At 46.2% G+C, this 22,676-nt stretch overlaps 1 protein-coding gene across 1 annotated transcript in view; it reads right to left on the bottom strand.

Moving 5' to 3' along the window:
• Nucleotides 1–19,428: 19,428 nt before the first annotated feature.
• Nucleotides 19,429–22,676, bottom strand: part of PRKCD (protein kinase C delta) — a 39,257-nt gene continuing 36,009 nt past the window's right edge. Inside the window, exons 19-20 of the transcript XR_013830251.1 lie at nt 20,771–20,857; nt 19,429–20,678 (exon numbers count right to left, since the gene is read on the bottom strand). The gene's annotated coding sequence lies outside the window, so the exon portion shown is untranslated. The remainder of the gene's footprint in view (nt 20,679–20,770; nt 20,858–22,676) is intronic.

The following is a 22,676-nucleotide window of genomic DNA, read 5'->3' as shown; positions in this document are numbered from 1 at the left end:
TGGGCTTGGTGCTGACTCACTCTAGGTCAGGCACAGCCTTGGGGAGAGTGAGCCTTTGGTCAAGCTGGCAAGGCAGGACAGGGTCCTCGGGGTCAGGTGTCTTGCTACTGCCTCTATAGCCTAAGCCTGAGCCAGGAGATGTCCTGCTCCCAGCCATCTGGGAACGGGGAGGCACAATGTCATCATTAAGGAGGACTCCAGGACTTCCCTGGTGGCACAGTGGTTAAGAATCCGCCTGCCAATGCAGGGGACACGGGTTCCAGCCCCGGTCTGGGAAGATCCCACATGCCGCGGAGCAGCTAAGCCCGTGTGGCACAACTACTGAGCCTGCGCTCTAGAGCCCGCGAGCCACAACTACTGAAGCCCGCGCACCTAGAGCCCGTGCTCCACAGCAAGAGAAGCCACAGCAATGAGAAGCCCATGCACCACAACAAAGAGTAGCCCCCACTCGCCACAACTAGAGAAAGCCTGTGCACAGCAACGAAGACCCAATGCAGCCATAAATAAATAAATAAACAAATAAATTTATTTTAAAAAAAAAGAATTAAAAAAAAAAAGGAGGACCCCAAAGCTGCTGAAGCCCCGGTCTTAGCTTGGGCTGCATAACAAAATTCCTCAGACTGGGTGGCTTAAACAACAGAAACTTATTTCTCACTGTTCTGAAGGCTGGAAGTCCAAGATCAAGGTGCCGGCCAATTCGGTTTCTTGTGAGGGCCTACACTGTGGCTTATAGATGTCCTCACATGGCCTTTCCTCCCTGTGCCAGTGGAGACAGGCAGTGCCCTTGGTGTCTCTAAGTAAGAGGACACTAACCCTATCTGGTCAGGGTTCCACCCACATGACCTCATTTAACCTTAAATACCTCCTTAGAGTCTCCTTCTCCAAATATGGTCACATTGGGGGTTAGGGCTTTAACCTATGAATTTGGGAGCAACACAGTTCAGTGCATAGCAGTCCCCAAATCTACCCAGTTCATGGTTCACCCATCATCTCCCAGGGGAACACTCATCTGGACATTAGAACTTGAAGTTTAAGAGAAAAAGGAAAATATCTGGGATTTAAAGGGGAAGAGGAGGGAAGGTTCTTTAAAAAGGGAGCAGAAATTCATCCACAGGTCACTGACCACCTCCCTACACACACCCAGGCCAGGGTGGAGGAAGCCCAGAGCCCCCAACCTTCATCCCCATCTCACCACAAAAAAAGAGCAACAGAGTTTCCAACATCGACAAATGCTTTTCCCCAGAAAATGTCTCTTTCTACCTCAGTACTCCTCAAAGGAAAAAGGGTGAGTTTATTAGTACCCAAGTCATACATGGCCCATTTTTATGTTGCCTTCAGTGACCTCAGATCTGAACATGCAATAAATGTTTTTCTCATATTTTCATGGGTGTAGGAGGCAGCTGATCAGAGTTTTAACAAAAACTTCCTAACCATACTCTGCACCTCAAATTCAAGACGTTTCCACCTCTGCTCCTCCAAGCTCAAAAGATGAAGAAAACCATCACACAGCTCAGAACTGGATGAGCAGCTCTGTCCTTACAAGAGGTATTTGGACACAAGCCAAGGCCTCTGCATGTGCTTGAGCCCAGGTCCACCAGGCTGGGGGTGAGGGGCGCTGAAGTTTAGGCCCACCAGGAATTTCATTTTAGCTGATCCCGGGAACACAGACCTCAGCAAAGAGCCTGTCTCTCCATCACCTCAGAGGCCCAAGTCACATCACTTTGTAGGAGAAAGTGGCCCATGTGGAGGAGTAGCCTGTACCTCCACCTGTAAGGACTAGGGAGGAGCTGACTCATGGACCAGAGACCCTGGGCTGCAGCAATGGCTCCCAGTAGTCACACAGCACTGAAATTGCAAGATGCCTGCTGGGATGAAGAGGAAGCTTTGGGCAATTACCCACCCCCACTCCGCTCGTGGGACTGGACAGGGTTCTCTCCCAGTAACCCCAGGCCCCATGGATTTTGCTTCCTAAATGATCCCAAATATGCCAGCTTCTGCCTTCATCCTGGTCCAGACCTCCATCACCTCTTCTTCTTCTTTTTCTTTTTTTTAATAAATCTATTTATTTATTTTTGGCTGCGCTGGGTCTTCGTTGCTGCCTGCGGGCTTTCTCTAGTTGTGACGAGCGGGGGCCACTCTTTGTTGTGGTGCGCGGGCTTCTCATTGCGGTGGCTTCTCTTGTTGCGGAGCATGGCCTCTAGGCACGCGGGTTTCAGTAGCTGCGGTGCGCGCACTCAGTAGTTGTGGCTCACAGGCTTAGCTGCCCCGCCGCATGTGGGATCTTCCTGGCCCAGGGCTCGAACCCAAGTACCCTGCGCTGGCAGGCAGATTCTTAACCACTGCACCCCAGGGAAGTCCCCATCACCTCTTCTTATACAGAGCACAGCCAATGGCCTCCAGATGCCTTCTGACTTCTGCCCCTCCCCCCAGCTCATTCTCCACACAGCAGCCCAAGGGAATCCTCTAGAACCTGACACAAGCACTTACTGTTCAAGCACATCCCCTCCCTCATGACTCCCACTGGATGAAGCCCTGAATGGCCTCTTCCTGCCCTGCTGTAGCCTCACCTCAAACCATCTCCCCCTGTCTCTCCAGTGCCAGCCCCGGCAGCCGAGCTTCTGTCACTTCCTCCATGGTCTCTCCCACTTCCTCTTCTCCCTCCCACCCCCTCCCCAGGCTGCGCTGGTGCCGATCACTTAGTGCTGAGAAAAACACAAGGCAGTTTGACAACAGGAAGAAAACGGGGGGACTGAGGAGGAGGAAGAGAAAGCTTGGGTTGGGGGGCAGAGGCCTCTAAGAAGGAAGGCACAGCCTATCTGGGTGACAGCCCATGCCTAGTGTAACTAGAGGGCACACACGGTGGGGGGCTGGGGGAGGAAAGATGCAGCCTTGAATGCTAAAGTCAGTAATCTGGATCTCAACTATGCCTGAAAAGACTTCCAATTTTACTTTCACAGGAAGAGGAAATTCTTTTTTTTTCCTTCTCCAACCAATATTTTATTGAATGTTTTCCATGGCCCGGGTCCTGTGAAAAGAGGAATCCAAAGCTGGACCAGCCCTAATTCATGTCCTCCGGGCCAGTGATTCCCCAAGCCCGGCTAATGAACAGAATGGGAGATTTCCACACACACGTGAAGCCCCAGGCCCAGAATATCACCTTTCTGTGGCTTTCCTTAGCAAAGACAAGATGGGCTGAAATTCTCAAGAAAGGGTCCACTAAACCAAGAGAAAACAAAAAGGATATCAATGCATAGAGTGCTTGAAAAATTAATCACACTTCTCCACGGATTCCAAAGCTCCCAAACCAAAAGGCCGCCTTTCTGTTCACAGCCCCTACACACCTGAGAAAACTGCAAGCAAGCCCCAATTACAGTCGTAGTTTCCAAGGCCACTCACCCTGCTACCAGCGGCCTTTGGAGATCATCGAGATATTCTGGTGGTGAAACTACCTTCCTCCACTTTGCTGCTTCACCATCCATTCTGTGTCTCTCCCCCTCCCCCTCCCTCTCCACGCTCCTCCAGTTTCAAACACAGTAGAGTAACAGAAGGCAGGGGCATGAAGCAGGAGGAGAAATTTTATATTTTAACCAGAAATTTAATATTTTCATCAGAAGTTGCCAACACTTGACACATAAGCTGCAGCCTTTCTTAACTAAATATTTCTAAATTCTCACGCTTTGGAGGGTTACCTAGGAAAGGGCCTTCCTTAGATCTCTGGTTGGGAGGAATCCCTCCCTGCCTCTTCTATATTTCTTCCCCTCATAAGGCAGTTGTATTTATTACTTGCTATTATGGCAATTGGTTCTAGACTGTGAAATCCTTAAAGCCTGGGTGATTTTCTGGTTCGTCTTTCTCTCCACATAGCCAGCTGCAGTGTTGTGCATGGGGCAGATGGCACATGAATAGCTGTCCAACAAAGTGGGTAAATGAGAAATGAGTAGCAAAAGAGTACAATTAACCTGAGAAAAACTTCACTGTGGTGGTTGCGAAAGGTGTATGCAGATGCACTGCTCATTTCCTGCCCTTCATTATCTGCAGAAACTGTTTTCCTGCCTTGCGTCCACCCCTAGAGGAATAAGGACATTTTTATAAAGAAATGTTAAATCATGTCACCTCTGGAACTAATTGCCCTGCACGTGCAATTCCAGAAAACAGTTCACCAAAGCTTCATTACTATACCAAGTCATCCATACTGTTCGTATTTCTGGTATGCTTTGTTCCTCTGTGTAGATCCCTGTTTCCAGCTGGAATAACTTTCCTTCTGCTTGATGGACCTCTTTTAACATTTTCTGTAAATGCTGGAGATGAATTATTTTAGCTTTGGATGTCTGAAAAACTCTTGACACCCTTGCTGGCCATAGAATTCTGAGTGTGTGTGTGTGTCTTTCAGTATTTTAAAGGCTTGCCCCCTTGTCTCCTCACTTGCCTTGTTTCCAAAGAGAAATCTGTTGTCATCCTTATTTTTTTTTTGTTCCTCTGCCTGTAACATGACTGTTTTCTTTGGATATATTTAAGATTTTCTCTTTATCACTGCTTTTTAGCAGTTTAATTATGACGTGCTTTGGTGTATTTTCCTTGCGTCTGTTGTGCTTGGGATTCATCGAGCTTCTTGGAGCTGTGGATTTATAGTTTTCATCAAGTCTAGAAAATTTTCTGCCATTACTTCTTCCAATATTTTCCCTGTACCATCATCCCCTTATCCTTCAGAGATTCCACTTCGATACAGATTAGATTGCTTGAGGTTGTACCATGACTTACTGGTGCTGTTAATTTTTCCCCCACTCTGGGTTTCATTGTGGGTACTTTCTGTTGCTATGTCTTTAAATTTTTATCTGCTATGTCTAATCTGCTGTGAATCCCAGTCAGCATATAAAATCTCAGACATCATTGTGTAATTGGGGTCTTTTTTTGTATCTTCTATATTTCTGTTTATTTTTTTTAAATCGTCTTCATTTTTAAAAGCAGTTTTAGATTCACAAGCAAAACTGAGTGGAAGGTAGAGCTCCCATATACTCCCTACCCCAACACATGCACAGCCTCACCAGCTATTGACATCCCCCACCAGAGTGGTACAACTGTTACAATTGATATGAACCTATATTGACACATCATTATCACCCAAAGCCCACATTCACATTAGGGTTCACTCTTGGCGTTATACATTCTCTGAGTTTGGACAAGTGTATAATGACATGTATCAATACATTGACATATAGAATAGTTTTACTTACTGCCCTAAACATTTGTTGTGCTTTGCCTATTCATCCTTTACTTAACATTTTGAAATATGGAATAGTTATAATAATTATTTAGTTAATAACTAGTTTTAATGTCCTTGTCTGCAAATCCTAATATGTGTGTTGGTTCTGGGTCAGTTTCAATTGGTATTTTTCCTGTTTCTTTTCATGCCAGGTAATTTTTTTTAAATTAATTTATTTATTTTTGGCTGCATTGGGTCTTCGTTGCTGTGCGCAGGCTTTCTCTAGTTGCGGTGGGTGGGGGTTATTCTTCGTTGCGATGTGCGGGCTTCTCATTGCGGTGGCTTCTCTTGTTGCAGAGCACAGGCTTTAGGCTCACGGGCTTCAGTAGTTACGGCACGTGGGTTCAGTAGTTGTGGCTTGAGGGGTCTAGAGCGCAGGCTTAGTAGTTGTGGCACCAGGCTTAGTGGCTCCACGGCATGTGGGATCTTCCCGGACCAGGGCTTGAACCCATGTCCCCTGCATTGACAGGCGGATTCTTAACCACTGCGCCACCAGGCAAGTCTCCATGCCTGGTAATTTTTGATTGGATACCAGACATTGTGGATTTTATGTGATTGGTTGCTGGATACTTTTTATATTCCCATAAATATTCTTAGGCTTTGTTCTAGGATGTGGTGAACTCTGGGTACTCTACATAATGACCCTGAATCATGAGGTTTTCCAGTATGGCTTCTGAGAATAGCCACTGTTCCCAACACCCTGTGAGTTCTAAGGGTTGCTCCCTTTTATCCACTCAGATAATCCTTTCTCACCTTGGAGCATTTCCTCACACACATGCCCTGATGAGTGCTTAGCCAAGTACTCCAGAAGGATTCTCTGCAGACCTCTGGGCCTTTCTCCCTCATCTCCAATAGGCTACATTCTGAATTCCAGCCCCCTTGGCATGCCTGATTTCCCAGCTTCATCTTCCCAACTTGGGGAGTCCACGGGGCACCACCTGGTTTCCCCTCCCTAAGCCTCAGCCTGGAGACTGTCTCCAGGCAGTAAGCTGGGCAAACGTGGGGCTCACCTCCCATGTTTCCCATCTCCCAGGGAACACTGCCCTTTGTTACCTCATGTCCAGAATCTTGAGAACTGTTTTTTCATTGATTTTATCTTGTTTTTGGTTTTGTTTTTTTTCTTTTTTCCTCAGGCAGGACAGGAAGGTAAATATAGTCCCTTCTACTCCATTTGGCAGGATAAAAGCAGGATTCTACATCATTTATTTGGATAAATAAAGTGTGGTCAATATATATGATGGGATATCATACAACCCTGATGGGAATTCCTTAACCAGTCACAAAAGATTACATGTTGTATGATTCTATTTATTTGACACATCCTGAATAGGCAAATTTATACAGTCAGAAAGTAGACTAGTGGTTGCCAAGAGCTGGGGATATGGGGGAAGTGGGAGGCTGAAGGCTAAAGGGTATGGAGTTTCTTTTCTGGGTGATGAAACTGTTCTAAAATTGATTGCGGTAATGATTGTATGACTCTATGCACATACTGAAAACCATTGAATTGTACACTTTGAATGGGTGAATTGTATGGTATATGAATTATATCTCAAAGCTCTCACAAAAGGAAGGAAATACACTTGAACTACAGGGCTTAGTAAAGGTCAATTTCAAAAACATGTGTGGGTTGGCGGGGTGGGCAATCAGGCGGCAGAAGGATCCTCCTGTGCACAGACACTGTTTATAATGAAGTTTAAAAACATGCAAAACAGTTCTCTAGGGACTTCCCTGGTGGCACAGTGGTTAAGAATCTGCCTGCCAATTCAGGGGACACGGGTTCGAGCCCTGGTCCGGGAAGATTCCACATGCCGCGGAGCAACTAAGCCCGTGCGCCACAACCACTGAGCCTGCGCTCTAGAGACCGTGAGCCACAACTACTGAAGCCTGCACACCTAAAGCCCGTGCTCCGCAACAAGAGAAGCCACTGCAATAAGCCCGCGCACTGCAACGAAGAGCAGCCCCCACTCGCCACAACTACAGAAAGCCCACATGCAGCAACAAAGACCCAACACAGCCAAAAATAAATTAACTAATTAAAGCAAAATTTAAAAAAAATTCTCTAGACTATGCTCAGGGTTGCCTATGGTACAGAGAAATGGTTCACACAGTAAAACCAGGTGCTGGTTCCCTCTGGAAGCATGCAGAGGAAATGAGGGTGTGAGGTACAAAGGGTGGCAATTTTATCTCTACACTTTTAAGAGCTTTGTTTCTTTTTTTTTTTTTTTTTTGGTTGGGCCACAGGGCTTGTGGGATCTTAGCTCCCCAAGCAGGGATCCAACCGGGCCCCCTGCAGTGGAAGCACGGAGTCTCACCCATTGGCCCACCAGGGAAGTGCCTTTACGAGCTTTCTTAATAAGATTACTTGTCAGATAAATCACCCACATTTCCCCTGATGTCAGTGCCTCTCCATCCCTGCGAAGGCCGAGCACCTCACAGCGAACGCCAGCCCCACGGAGCCTGACTTCCCATCTCTGATGCAGAAAGAACGCCGGAGAGTTTAAAAAAACAACCCTTGAAGCTTGTTTTTTGCTTCCCTTGGGAAAGCGCAACTATCCCACCACACTTGCCCGTGCTGCGTCTCCCCCAACCTTCCCAAAGCCCCAGAAAATCTTACCGAGCTGGTGCAGGCTGCAGTCAGCGGAACCTCGCGGGCCCAGCGGGGTAGCTGCTCCTCCGCGCCCACGCCCAGGGACCGCATCACTCTCTCCGCAGCCCCGCCGGGCCGCCACGCCCCCGCCACGAGCTCCCGCACTAGCTCAGCTGCAGCCCGCCCGCAGCCTCCAACAAGTAATGCCAAGCTCATGATAACCCACACCTGCGGGCAGCACGCCCACCTCTTAACACACCAGGCGGGGGTTAAACCGTTCATCAAGCCTGTCCTCTCACTCCAGCTGGCGCCCCTGCCTGAGCGCTCACTTTCTGCCAGCCTGGCCCCCCAGTGCAGAGAGCCCGACCACCCACGGGTGGGGGCTGGGAGCAGGGCTGTGCTCAGGGGACCACGCATCCTTAGGGCGGGACTCCAGGGCCCTGCCCGGCGCCCAGGCCTTGGCTCTGCCAGTTCCTCTGCCTGGGACCGCTTCCCCGACCCCACCCTGTTGCCTACTCATTCTTTTTAATTTCTAAAAAACTGTGAAATGTCACCTCCGTAAAGAAAAGCACATAGCACAAATGTACAGTGTAACAAATCATTAGAAAGGGACACCTGGGTAACCGGCAGTCAGGTCAAGAGACAGAACACCTACCTGTTCTTTAAAAAAATACTTTTAAAAATTATGAGACGTTTTGAGCATAAAGCACAGAGAATAAAATAAACATCTGCAGACCCTCCACCAAGCTCTATGAACCTCTGATGGTTTTCTGTACATGCTTCAAAATTTTTTTGAAAGAGGTAAAGCATTACAGACAGAAGCCAAGCCCTTCGGTAGTCTCTGGAGCCCAGGTCTCCCCCAACCCCTACCCTTCAGAGGACCCAGCGTCCTGCGTCCTGGTTGCACCCTCTGACTCCTGGAGTTCTGGGCGCTTCACACAGAAGCTTGCATCCCTGAGCTCGTGCAGCTCTGCACTGCCCTATTTCATCACTCCACACATATTCTTCCACATTTCCTCTTAACGTGGGTTTGAGAGTCAGTTGGTGTTGAAGCTGGCAGCCCTGTCCACTGTGAAGGCAGAGGCTCCATACCCACTGCACGAACTCACCTCCACTTCTCCATTTAGTCTCCTGTGTGGACATTCGGTTGTTTCCAATTTTGCACTTTACAGTGTGGCAATGAACAATCTTACCTGTGTGGCTCGCAGTGTCGCGACCAAGACTTTCTCCAGCAAGAAGGCTGGGTCTTCAGCAGTCCCAAAGGGTGCCAAGTTGCCTTCTGGGGGAATGAGGCCAATTACGTTCCCACGATTGCTAACAGGGACCTGCAGCTTTGCATCTCAGCAAAACTTGGTATTAGCAGACTTTAAAAGTGTTGCAGGTCCGACAGTGGGACCTACTCATTCTTTGGATCTCAGGATTAAATGTCTCCTCTTCCAGGAGGCCTTTCCAGTCCCTGTTGCCCTCCCAGGAAGAGCCGGTACTTCCTCTGTCCACCCACAGCCCCAGCGGACACCCTGACCCCCACCCTCCCCTGTACTGTAATTTGCTTATAGACCTGCCTCCCCCAGGAGACCATAAGCCTGTTCCTCATTTGCACAGTTTCCCACCATCCTGCAGAGCCCTGACATGCAGTCAGTGCTTACTAAATGCTCACAGAGTGAATTGACGAGTCCAGCCTTCATTTCAGAGACATGACCACAAATACACTAGAAAAGCCTCCAATGCAGGATCTGACCTTAGTAGCTGCTCAAGAAACATCAGCCCAACCTGTGTATCTGCATCCTGGACGTGATTTGGGGGCTCCCAGGAGGCTCTCCAGCTCTGCCTCTGCAACATGCTGGGCAAGGTCCTGAGGAGTGAGGGAGAGGTTTTACTGTGGCCCTAAGACCAAACAAGAGGGGGTGGAGAAAGGGAGACCTCCAGGCATCTGTCGCTCCTGCTGCTGCTGTGGCAACTTGCAATGGAATTTTGTGACAGTGGGAATTACTACCTTTCATGTCATTTGATTTTAGTTTTTTCCAAGAACTGGGGCTTTTTTTTTTTTGAATTTTCTTTTATTTATTTTTTTATACAGCAGGTTCTTATTAGTCATCCATTTTATACACATCAGTGTATACATGTCAATCCCAATCTCCCAATTCATCACACCACCACCCTCACCCCCCCGCCCCGCCGCTTCCCCACCTTGGTGTCCATACATTTTTTCTCTACTTCTGTGTCTCTATATCTGCCCTCCAAACCGGTTCATCTGTACCATTTTTCTGGGTTCCACATATATGCGGTAATATGCAATATTTGTTTTTCCTTTTCTGACTTACTACTCTGTATGACAGTCTCTAGATTCATCCACATCTCTACAAATGACCCAGTTTTGTTCTTTTTATGGCTGAGTTATATTCCAGTGTATATATGTACCACCTCTTCTTTATCCATTCATCTGTCAATGGGCATTTAGGTTGCTTCCATGACCTGGCTATTGTAAATAGTGCTCCGGTGAACATTGCGGTGCATGTGTCTTTTTGAATTACGGTTTTCTCTGGGTATATGCCCAGTAGTGGGATTGTTTGCTCATATGGTAATCCTATTTTTAGTTTTTAAGGGAACCTCCGTACTGTTCTCCACAGTGGCTGTATCAATTTACATTCCTACCAACAGTGCAAGAGGGTTCCCTTTTCTCCACACCCTCTCCAGCATTTGTTGTTTGTAGATTTTCTGATGATGCCCATTCTAACTGGTGTGAGGTGATACCTCATTGTAGTTTTGATTTGCATTTCTCTAATTATTGGTGATGTTGAGCAGCTTTTCATGTGCTTCTTGGCCATCTGTATGTCTTCTTTGGAGAAATGTCTATTTAGGTCTTCTGCCCATTTTTGGATTGGGTTGTTTGTTTTTTTAATATTGAGCTGCATAAGCTGTTTATATATTTTGGAGATTAATCCTTTGTCCGTTGATTCGTCTGCAAACATTTTTTCCAATTCTGAGGGTTGTCTTTTCGTCTTGTTTGTAGTTTCCTTTGCTTGGGAAAAGCTTTTAAGTTTCATTAGGTCCCATTGGTTTATTTTTGTTTTTATTTCCATTACTCTAGGAAGTGGATCAAAAAAGATCTTGCTGTGATTTATGTCAAAGAGTGTTCTTCCTGTGTTTTCCTCTAAGCGTTTTATAGTGTCCGGTCTTACATTTAGGTCTTTAATCCATTTTGAGTTTATTTTTGTGTATCGTGTTAGGGAGTGTTCTAATTTCATTCTTTTACATGTAGCTGTCCAGTTTTCCCAGCACCACTTATTGAAGAGACGGTCTTTTCTCCATGGTATATCCTTGCGTCGTTTGTCATAGATTAGTTGACCATAGGTGCGTGGGTTTATCTCAGGGCTTTCTATCCTGTTCCATTGATCTATTTTTCTGTTTTTGTGCCAGTACCATATTGTCTTGATGACTGTAGCTTTGTCGTATAGTCTGAAGTCAGGGAGTCTGATTCCTCCAGCTCCATTTTTTTCCCTCAAGACTGCTTTAGCTATTCGGGGTCTTTTTTGTCTCCATGCAAATTTTAAGATTTTTTGTTCTAGTTCTGTAAAAAATGCCATTGGTAATTTGATAGGGATTGCATTGAATTTGTAGATTGTTTTGGGTAGTATAGTCATTTTCACAATATTGATTCTTCCAATCCAAGAACATGGTATGTCTCTCCATCTGTTCGTTTCATCTCTAATTTCTTTCAACAGTGTCTTACAGTTTTCTGCATACAGGTCTTTTGTCTCCCTAGGTAGGTTTATTCCTAGGTATTTTATTATTTTTGTGGCAATGGTAAATGGGAGTATTTCCTTAATTTCTCTTTCAGATTTTTCATCATTATTGTATAGGAATGCAAGAGATTTCTGTGCATTAATTTTGTATCCTGCAACTTTACCAAATTCATTGATGAGCTCTAGTAGTTTTCTGGTGGCATCTTTAGGATTCTCTATGTATAGTATCATGTCATCTGCAAACAGTGACAGTTTTACTTCTTCTTTTCCAATTCGGATTCCTTTCATTTCTTCTCTGATTGCCGTGGCTAGAAATTCCAAAACTGTGTTGAATATAAGTGGCAAGAGTGGACATCCTTGTCTTGTTCCTGATCTTAGAGGAAATGCTTTCAGTTTTTCACCATTGAGAATGATGTTTGCTGTGGGTTTGTTGTATATAGCCTTTATTATGTTGAGGTAGGTTCCCTCTATAACCACTATCTGGAGAGGTTTTTATCATAAATCAGTGTTGAATTTTGTCAAAAGCTTTTTCTGCATCTATTGAGGTGATCATATGGTTTTTATTCTTCAATTTGTTTATATGTTGTATCACATCCATTGATTTGCATATATTGAAGAATGCTTGCATCCCTGGGTTAAATCCCACTTGATCATGGTGTATGATCCTTTTAATGTGTTGTTGGATTCTGTTTGCTAGTATTTTGTTGAGGATTTTTGCATCTGTATTCATCAGTGATATTGGTCTCTAGTTTTCTTTTTTTGTAGTATCTTTGTCTGGTTTTGGTATCAGTGTGGTGATGGCCTCATAGAATGAGTTTGGGAGTGTTTCTTCCTCTGCCATTTTTTGGAAGAGTTTGAGAAGGATGGGTGTTAGCTCTTCTCTTAATGTTTGATAGAATTCACCTGTGAAGCCATCTGGTCCTGGACTTTTGTTTGTTGGAAGATTTTTAATCACAGTTTCAATTTCATTACTTGTGATTGGTCTGTTCATATTTTCTAGTTCTTCCTGGTTCAGTCTTGGAAGATTATACCTTTCTAAGAATTTGTCCATTTCTTCCAGGTTGTCCATTTTATTGGCATAGAGTTGCTTGTAGTAGTCTCTTAAGACACTTTGTATTTCTGCGGTGTCTGTTGTAACTTTTCCTTTTTCATTTCTAATTTTATTGATTTGAGTCCTCTCTCTCTTTTTCTTGATGAGTCTGGCTAATGGTTTGTCAATTTTGTTTATCTTCTCAAGGAATCAACTTTTAGTTTTATTGATCTTTGCTGTTGTTTTCTTTGTTTCTATTTCATTTATTTCTGCTCGGATCTTTATGATTTCTTTCCTTCTGCTAACTCTGGGTTTTGTTTGTTCTTCTTTCTAGTTCCTTTAGGTGTAATTTTAGATTGTTTATTTGAGATATTTCCTGTTTCTTGAGGTAGGCTTATATAGCTATAACCTTCCCTCTTAGAACTGCTTTTGCTACATCCCATAGGTTTTGGATCATTGTGTTTTCATTATCATTTGTATTTTTTGGTTTCTTCTTTGATTTCTTCAGTGAGCTCTTGGTTATTTAGTAATGTATTGTTTACCCTCCATGTGTTTGTGTTTTTTACGTTTTTTCCCCTGTAACTGATTTTTTAAAAAATTTTATTGGAGTATAGTTGATTTACAATGCTGTGTTAGTTTCAGGTGTACTTCCCTCTGTTTCATTTTCTTTTTTAAAAAACTTAATTAGTTTATTTATTTTTGGTTGCGTTGGGTCTTTGTTGCTGCATACAGGCTTTCTCTAGTTCCCTGTAATTGATTTCTAATCTCATAGTGCTGTGGTCAGAAAAGATGCTTGATATGATTTCAATTTTCTTAAATTTACTGAGGCTTGATTTGTAACACAAGATGTGATCTATCCTGGAGAATGTTCCGTGCACACTTGAGAAGAAAGTGTAATCTGCTGTATTTGGATGGAATGTCCTATAAATATCAATTAAATCTATCTAGTCTGTTGTGTCATTTAAAACTTGTGTTTCCTTATTAATTTTCTGTTTGGATGATCTGTCCATTGGTGTAAGTGAGGTGTTTAAGTCCCCCACTATTATTGTGTTACTGTCGATTTCCTCTTTTAGAGCTGTTAGCAGTTGCCTTATGTATTGAGGTGCTCCTATGTTGGGTGCATATATATATTAATAATTTATAATAATTTATAACATTTATAATTGTTATATCTTCTTCTTGGATTGATCCCTTGATCATTATGTAGTGTCCTTCCTTGTCTTTTGTAACATTCTTTATTTTAAAGTCTATTTTATCTGATATGAGTATTGCTACTCCAGCTTTCTTTTGATTTCAATTTGCATGGAATATCTTTTCCCATCCCCTCACTTTCAGTCTGAATGTGCCCCTACGTCTGAAATGGGTCTCTTGTAGACAGCATATATATGGGTCTTGCTTTTGTATCCATTCAGCAAGCCTGTGTCTTTTGTTTGGAGCATTTAATCCATTCATGTTTAAGGTAATTATCGATATGTATGTTCCTATTACCATTTTCTTAATTGTTTTGGGTTTGTTTTTGTAGGTCCTTTTCTTCTCTTGTGTTTCCCACTTAGAGAAGTTCCTTTAGCATTTGTTGTAGAGCTGCTTTGGTGGTGCTGAATTCTCTTAGCTTTTGCTTGTCTGTAAAGCTTTTGATTTCTCCATTGAATCTGAATGAGATCCTTGCTGGGGAGAGTAATCTTGGTTGTAGGTTCTTCCCTTTCATCACTTTAAGTATATCATGACACTCCCTTCTGGCTTGTAGAGTTTTTGCTGAGAAATCAGCTGTTAACCTTATGGGAGTTCCTTTGTATGTTATTTGTCGTTTTTCCCTTGTTGCTTTCAATAATTTTTCTTTGTCTTTAATTTTTGCCAATTTGATTACTATGTGTCTCAGTGTTTCTCCTTGGGTTTATCCTGTATGGGACTCTCTGTGCTTCCTGGACTTGGGTGACTATTTCCTTTCCCACGTTAGGGAAGTTTTCGACTGTAATCTCTTCAAATATTTTCTCGGGTCCTTTCTCTCTCTCTTCTTCTGGGACCCCTATAATGCAAATGTTGTTGCGTTTAATGTTGTCCCAGAGGTCTCTTAGGCTGTCTTCACTTCTTTTCATTCTTTTTCTTTATTTGGTTCTGCAGCAGTGAATTCCACCATTCTGCCTTCCAGGTCACTTATCTGTTCTTCTGCCTCAGTTATTCTGCTATTGATTCCTTCTAGTGTATTTTTCATTTCAGATATTGTGTTGTTCATCTCTGTTTCTTTGTTCTTTAATTCTTCTAGCTCTTTGTTAAACATTTCTTGCATCTTCTCGATCTTTGCCTCCATTCTTTTTCCGAGGTCCTGGATCATCTTCACTATCATTATTCTGAATTCTTTTTCTGGAAGGTTGCCTATCCCCACTTCATTTCGTTGTCTTTCTGGGGTTTTATCTTGTTCCTTCATGTGGTACATAGTCCTCTGCCTTTTCATCTTGTCTATCTTTCTGTGAGTGTGGTTTTTGTTCCACAGGCTGCAGCATTGTAGTTCTTCTTGCTTTGGCTGTCTGCCCTCTGGTGGATGAGGCTATCTAAGAGGCTTGTGCAAGTTTCCTGATTGGAGGGACTGGTGCTGGGTAGAGCTGGCTGTTGCTTTTGTGGGCAGAGGTCAGTAAAACTTTAATCCACTTGTCTGCTGATGGGTGGGGCTGGGTTCCCTCCCTGTTGGTTGTTTGGTCTGAGGCGACCCAACACTGGAGCCTACCCGGGCTCTTTGGTGGGGCTAATGGCCGACTCTGGGAGGGCTCACACCAAGGAGTACTTCCCAGAACTTCTGCTGCCAGTGTCCTTGTCCTCACGGTGAGACACAGCCACCCCCTGCCTCTGCAGGAGACCCTCCAACACTAGCAGGTAGGTCTGGTTCAGTCTCCTATGGGGTCACTGGTCCTTCCTCTGTGTCCCGATGCGCACACTATTTTGTGTGTGCCCTCCAAGAGTGGAGTCTCTGTTTCCCTCAGTCCTGTAGAAGTCCTGCAATCAAATCCCACTAGCCTTCAAAGTCTGATTCTCTAGGAATTCCTCCTCCCGTTGCTGGACCCCCAGGTTGGGAAGCCTGACGTGGGGCTCAGAGCCTTCACTCCAGTGGGTGGACTTCTGTGGGGTATCTTTTTTGGTGAGTTCCAGTGTCTTCCTGTCGATGACTCTTCAGCAGTTAGTTGTGATTCTGGTGTTCTTGCAAGAGGGAGTGAGAGCATGTCCTTCTACTCTGCCATCTTGAACCAATCCTCTATTTGTACTCATTCTTCAATCCAACTCAAGTTCTGAAATCAATAATGAGTCGTACAAGATTTGAGACATTCCTTTTTCATTTTCCTATGACTCCTATGACTCATACTTCTTTCTTCCTGGCAGTTTGTTGGGGCGGGGGTACGAGGAGGAACTCTCCAAACTCTGGAACTCCACACTCCAGAGGCAGCCCTTTGGACGTGCTGCCTCTCCACTTCTGGGCGGGTCCTAAGCAGAGGCCTCGCCCCACGCTTGACCGTCACCCCACCTAGCAAGAACTGGGGCATTTGACATTCAACTTTTCTTTTTCATAATTTAAAACCACATGAGACCCACCTGCCACTCACATCAGCCTTAGACTCTCATTTTCCTGCTGTGGAGCTGGCTGATGGCCCAAAGCCCACAGTAAGGGAAGCGGAGACGGACCCTGCTGCTAGGTCTGGAACCTACTCCTGACTCGCAGTCCAGGGCTCTTCACTCCATTCCCATCCAGGAAAATTTTGTCCCCTTTCTACAAGATTCCCGGACACTAGCCTGGGCCCAGCCATGCCTTGTACCTACAGCACTGCTGTGAGGCAAACATGCTTGGAGACATGGAAGATGTTCACAGAGTGAAGAATAAGAACAATAGTCTTAGATTTCCTGAGTACTCACTGTGTGCCAGGCTGCACGAAGAGTTTTCCAAGCTTCAGCCTCATAACAACACTGTAAAGCAGGTATTATTATGCCCAAGCTATAGGGGAGGAAACTGAGGCTCAGAGACGGCAAGTAACAGTGGAGGGATGGGACAGGCAGGTGTAGACCCAGATCTGACTCCAAGTCTGCATCCCATAGTTTGTCATCAGCGCTGCCACTTCCTGGCCCACGCTAGGTGAGTCTGAGTATGGGTCCAATATAAAAAGGAGCATTTGATATCCAGCTACTGCAAACCTGAGCCAGGGTTTAAAGACAATCTTTCTTTCTTTTTTTAAACATACCTTGTTTCCAAACAGAGCGCTCAAGAACAATTAAGTTAACAAGATCCTTTTCTTTTTCTTTTTCTTTTTCTTTTTTTTTTGCAGAGGGTGTGTTTTCACGTAGAAATGCTTTCAGCAGCAGTTTTGCTTTATATTCTGCAGCCTCTTGCTGTGGTTTCGCAGAGCCCTGAGGCAACAGTTTTAAAGGCCTGGGTTTGACTTCTCTTTGGGCTTTTCAGCTTTATTTTATTTTATTTTATTTTATTTTATTATCTTTGGCTGCATTAGGTCTTCATTGCTGCACGCGGGCTGTCTCTAGTTGCTGTGAGCAGGGGCTACTCTTCGTTGTGGTGCGTGGGCTTCTCACTGTGGTGGCTTCTCTTGTTGCAGAGCACGGGCTCTAGGCGCGGGCTTCAGCAGTTGTGGCACGTGGGCTTAATTGCTCCGCGGCAATTAAGGGATCTTCCTGGGATCCTGGGATCCTGGGATCTTCCTGGGATCTTCCTGGACCAGGGCTCGAACCTATGTTCCCTGCATTGGCAGGAGGATTCTTAACCACTGCGCCACCGGGGAAGTCCCAAGATCCATTTTTAATGGAATGCAAGCATTTTGTGAAATGAGTTATTTTGAACTTATCATTGATGCAAAGTGGGTCTAATTGGCTTAATTTTTGAGACATTCCTTTTTCATTTTCCTATGAAAATGAAACTCATGATTTAAATCCAGGAAGTGGCTCAGAGAGGTTTTGCCAATACTATTGATGGCAGGTTTCTAAAGGTCTGTGGTTGGCCACAGCTGTCTTGCTCTTGAACCATGTCCTAACCCTCAGCTGGGACAGTGGGCCAGTGCCACCTGCCAGCTGGAGGACATTGACTTCTGAGTTCCTGGGGTTTGGTCACCTGTCGCTTCTAATGTCACAGGGCAGGATTGGCAGCCACCCTTGTTTTACCGACTCCTTACCCATGCCCCCAGAGCAGGGGGAGGGGAGCTCATATCAGTCATTCACACCCTGGTAAGGAAGAAATTGGGGAAATGGGATTCTAATTGTGTGATGGATGCTAAGGAATAGGGTTGAGATTTGGGGCAGACCAGAGACCCTCTTAATGCCAGGGGAGCTGTCTAGATGTGTAACCTCCACATCTCTGAATCTCTTCAAAATGGTCCTCGGGCACCTCCTTGCTGGAATATTTCCCCAGGGACTAATGACAGGAGGTGGGTTAGGAACCGAGCACTGTACCTGGCACAAAACGGTCCTCCCTGGGCCTGCAAGCCCGCCGGCCACCAGAGGGCGCTGTAGCTTCCCGGAGCCGCCGCAGGCTCCCTCCCTTAGGGCCCACCGATCTTCCGCCTGTGATGCGCGCTCACGCAGGGGTCCCAGGGTCCAGCGGTGGAGCCTTCCACACACAGGGGCTGGGCGGTACTGGCTGGCGACTTCACCTTCCAGGGTGTGGCCCACTCACAGCCGCATCTCCTTGCTCCACCAGGACGACTGGGTGAAATGCAGATTCCCAGATCTCAACCAACTGGCTCTCAATCCTGGTGCCCGTTGGACTGCGGGGCACTATAGCAATACTAACGTGGGGTCCCTTCCAGAGATCACCTAGAACTAGACGCGGGGCAGCCTGGGCATCGGATTCCTATGTATAGTCAGGGCCGAGACCTGCTGGCTAGAACTTGGCATAAAGGATGTGTCTTATCAGTATGCTTTGCACGCTGACTGTGAGAGCCACTGCCGTAAAGGGATTGTGGTCTGCGCAGCCCACGCATTCATTCACTCATTCATCCTTCATTCCACCTTTGGGTGCCCTCGAGAGCTGGCACATGGAACCACAGGGTGGAATCGCTCTGAAGTTTTGGTTCTCTAACTTGCTCATCTTGATTCCTTGGCCCTGCACCACTTTCCACATCAGGAAAGTATTTAACCACCTCCCCAGGTGCTGGGTGTTCTGCTTGCTTCCAGTTTTTCCCAATTAGTCCACGAGGTGTTGGGCATCCTGGGCCAGCCTCCTGGGGCCTGTGGGTGAGACTCCTCTGGGTAGCTCCGCTTGGGAAGGGGGATTGCTGGATCATGGGGTGGGTGCATTTTAGGATTCATTCATTCATTCATTCATTCATTCATTCCACGCCACATGGCTTGCAGGGTCTTAGTTCCCAGACCAGGGATCGAACCTGTGCCCCCTGCAGTAGAAGCACGGAGTCCTAATCACTGGACTGTCAGGGAATTCCCACATTTTAGGTTTTAATTGAAACTGCCAAGGTGCCCTCCTGCAGTCTGGTCAAAAGGCCCACGGGTTCTGATGTGCAGCTGACAGGCCCGCTATCCTGAGCATGTTTCATCCCCTTGAGGGGATGGGGTCACAGTGGCTGCTGTCTACTGAGCATCTACTGTGTCCTGAGACCGTGGGATGCACTTACAGAAATCATCCTAGTCCACAAGCATCAGCATAGCTACACGCGTACCTCGGAAATATTACGAGTTCGGTTCCAGACCACTGAAATAAAGCACGAGTCACAAAAAATGTGGGGTTTCCCCAGTACATATAAGTTATGTTTACACTATAATCTATTAAGTGCAATAACATTAGGTCTTAAAAAGCAATGTACATACCTTAATTAAAAAGTACTTTATTGCTAAAAAATGCTAACCATCATCTGAGCCTTCAGCAAGTTGTAATCTTTTTGCTGGTGGAAGGTTTTGCCTCGATGTTGATGGCTGCTGACTGATCAAGGTGGTGGTTGCTTGAAGATTGAGGAAGCTGTGACAATTTCTTAAAATAAAACAAAAATGAAGTTTGCCATATCAAATGACTCTTCCTTTCATGAATGATTTCTCTATAGTACACAGTGCTGTTTGATAGCATTTTACTCACAGAAGTTCTTCCAGAATTGGAGTCAATCCTCTCAAGTCCTGCCACTGCTTTATCAACTATGTTTATGTAATATTCTAAACCCTTTATTGTCATTTCAATAATCTTCAAAGCATCTTCACCAGGAGTGGATTCCATCCCAAGAAACCACCTTCTTTGTTCATTCATAAGAAGCAATTCCTCGTTCGTTAAAAGTTTTATCATGAGATTGCAGCAATTCAGTTACATCTTCAGGCTCTACTTCTAACTCTGGTTCTTCTGCTATTTCCATCACATCTGCAGTGACTTCCTCCACTGAAGTCCTGAACCCCTCAAAGTCATCCATGAGGGTTGGAATCAACTTCTTCCAAACTCTTCTTAATGTTATTTTGACCTCTTTCTATGGATCACAAATGTCTTAATGACATCTAGGATGGTAAACCTTTTCCAAAAGGTTTTCAATTTTTAGATCCATCAGAGGAATCACTATGTGTGGCAGCTATAGCCTTGTGAAATGTATTTCCTTTTTTAAAAAATAAATTTATTTATTTATCTTGGTTGCATTGGGTCTTCATTGCTGCACGCAGGCTTTCTCTAGTTACAGCGAGTAGGAGCTACTCTTTGTTGCAGTGTGCAGGCTTCTCATTGCGGTGGTTTCTCTTGTTGTGGAGCACCGGCTCTAGGCGCATGGGCTTCAGTAGTTGTGGCACATGGGCTCTAGAGTAGTTGTAGCTTGCAGCCTCTAGAGCGTGGGCTCAGTAGTTGTGGCCCACAGGCTTAGTTGCTCCGTGGCATGTGGGATCTTCCCAGACCAGGACTCGAACCCGTGTCCCCTGCATTGGCAGGTGGATTCTCATCTTTTTGCGTTTTTCTTGGCTGCACTGTGCAGCAAGTGGAATCTCAGTTCCCCAACCAGGGATTGAACTCATGTGCCTTGCAGTGGAAGCATGGAGTCCTAACCACTGGACTACCAGGGAAGTTCGGATTAAGTTCTTATATAGGCACAGTTGGTGGTGCTGCAAAACAATTACAATAGTAACATCAGACATCACTGATCACCATAACAAATATAATAATAATTTAAAGTTTGAAATATTGAGAGAATTACCAAAATGTGACACAGAAGCACGAAGTGAACAAATGCCGTTGGAGAAATGGTGCCGATCGACTTGCTCCACGCAGGGTTGCCACGAACCTTCAATTTGTAAAGAACATGATGTCTGCAAAGTGTAGTACAGCGAAGTGCAGTAAAATGAAGTCTGCCTGCATCCCCATTTTACAGTAAAGGAAACTGGACCTCCGGGAGGTTGTCACTCACTGAGGTCACACAACTAGGGACATGCAGGGTTTGAAACCAGGGGTATCTGACAGCAGAGCCCTGCTCCTGCCCCCAGGCCCTCCTGCATCTGTGTTTGCTTGGCTCTGAGTGTGAGGCCTGGTACACATTTCAGGTGGAGGCCAAGCTCGCTGCTCTGCCTACACACCTACCTGGCAGGTGGAGGGCCGTCTTCCAGACCCCCAGTTCCCAGTGAAAGCGTGGCTCCGGGCCCAGCCACGAGAGGCATTTCCTGGGCCACCCGTCAGTCCTGGTGCCTATGCAACTCTGGGAACAGGCCTCGAGCCGCACAGCTTCCCAGGCAGTTTGGCAGCATCCCTGGCAGCTGCTTCCCCATCCCCCAGGCTTTGCCCAGCCCCATGGGGTACCGAGCATCAGTCTCTGAGGGATTCCCCAGAGCTGGGAGCTCCAAGAGCCAGTAAGGAGTAATGGTCCCGTTTTACAGATGAGGAACTAAGGCCTAAGGAAGAAACTCGTGGTGGTTACAGTGTGTGGGTAGCGGAGTAGAACTCACACTTCCGTTCTTCCCGCCACCCTCCACAGCCTCTGGCTGAAAAACGACTTAGTCTCCCAGCCCACGCAGGAGGAAATGGGCTCTGGCTGCATGGCTCTGCCTTGGAGCTGCAGGACGACGGGAGAGACTCTGAATTCACTCACCAACTGTAGTTCTGTTCTAAACACACTCTGGACCACCCCGGGGGCTTCTGGGGCCTGTGCAACAGAAGTAGGGAACAGGGGTCTCCAGGCTCCTCCTCTGGGCTCTCAGAGCCCCAGCATTCCCCAGCACAGCCCATGTCACGCTGTGTCTCCCCCCCTGACTGTGAGCCCAAGGGGGAAAAGCCCCACTTCTGGGGCTTTCACTGCTGGACGCAGAGCAGGGATTCAAGTGTTTCCCAAGAGGATGGCAGGTGGAGAGGACAGGGAGACACTTAGGTCTCTCTGGGGAGGGTTTGGCCCCCAATCCCCGCAGTATCAGCCCCCCCTCATCTGGCACCTCTCCAGCTGTGGAAACTTGTACCTCAGCCCAGAAAAATGAACTTGCTGGAAGTCAGCTACTTGGATGCCAGGGCTAGCCAATCCAGCGCTGGGGGCACCTCGTCCACCACCAGGGACGAGGGCCGGGGGCTGGACCAGAGGGGCTGCAGGGAGGGCCCTGCCTGAGGCCTGTGCCCAGAGAGAGGCGGAGAGGAAGAAACAGGAAGCCATGAGCAGGTGTTGAAGTGGTGGGGACAGAAAGCTGCACGCTCAGGGGGACACCGGCTGCCACCAGTTTCCTCGCTGCACACGGGCACACTGAGCAAGTCTCTCAACCTCAACCCGGCCACTCGGCATTTTCTCACTTTTTTCTCCTACCCTGCTCCCCTCCCTGTCCCCAGGTAGGAAAGAGCTCCTGAGATATAGATTCTAGAACTCAGACACAGACTCCTCTGTGGCAAGGGCGGGGACAAACATGAGATGAGGAGTTACACCGAGTACCACCTTGCTTTGTCCCCATTTTACAGATGAGGAAACGGAGGTTTCAAATGATTAAGTGACATCTTTAAAGCCGAATCTTTTGGCTACTCTGCGATTTGAATCCAGAGCTGTCTGAAGCCTGAGCTGTATTTCCATTCTCTCCCCTGTCCTCCTCCCCAGTCTGGGCTGGCCTCGACGACTTTGCTCACATCTCCCCGCCAGA

The sequence above is a fragment of the Stenella coeruleoalba genome (assembly GCF_951394435.1).
Source record: "Stenella coeruleoalba genome assembly, chromosome: 10".
Taxonomy (NCBI): domain Eukaryota; kingdom Metazoa; phylum Chordata; class Mammalia; order Artiodactyla; family Delphinidae; genus Stenella; species Stenella coeruleoalba.
This window is presented reverse-complemented; position numbering and strand designations above follow the sequence as displayed.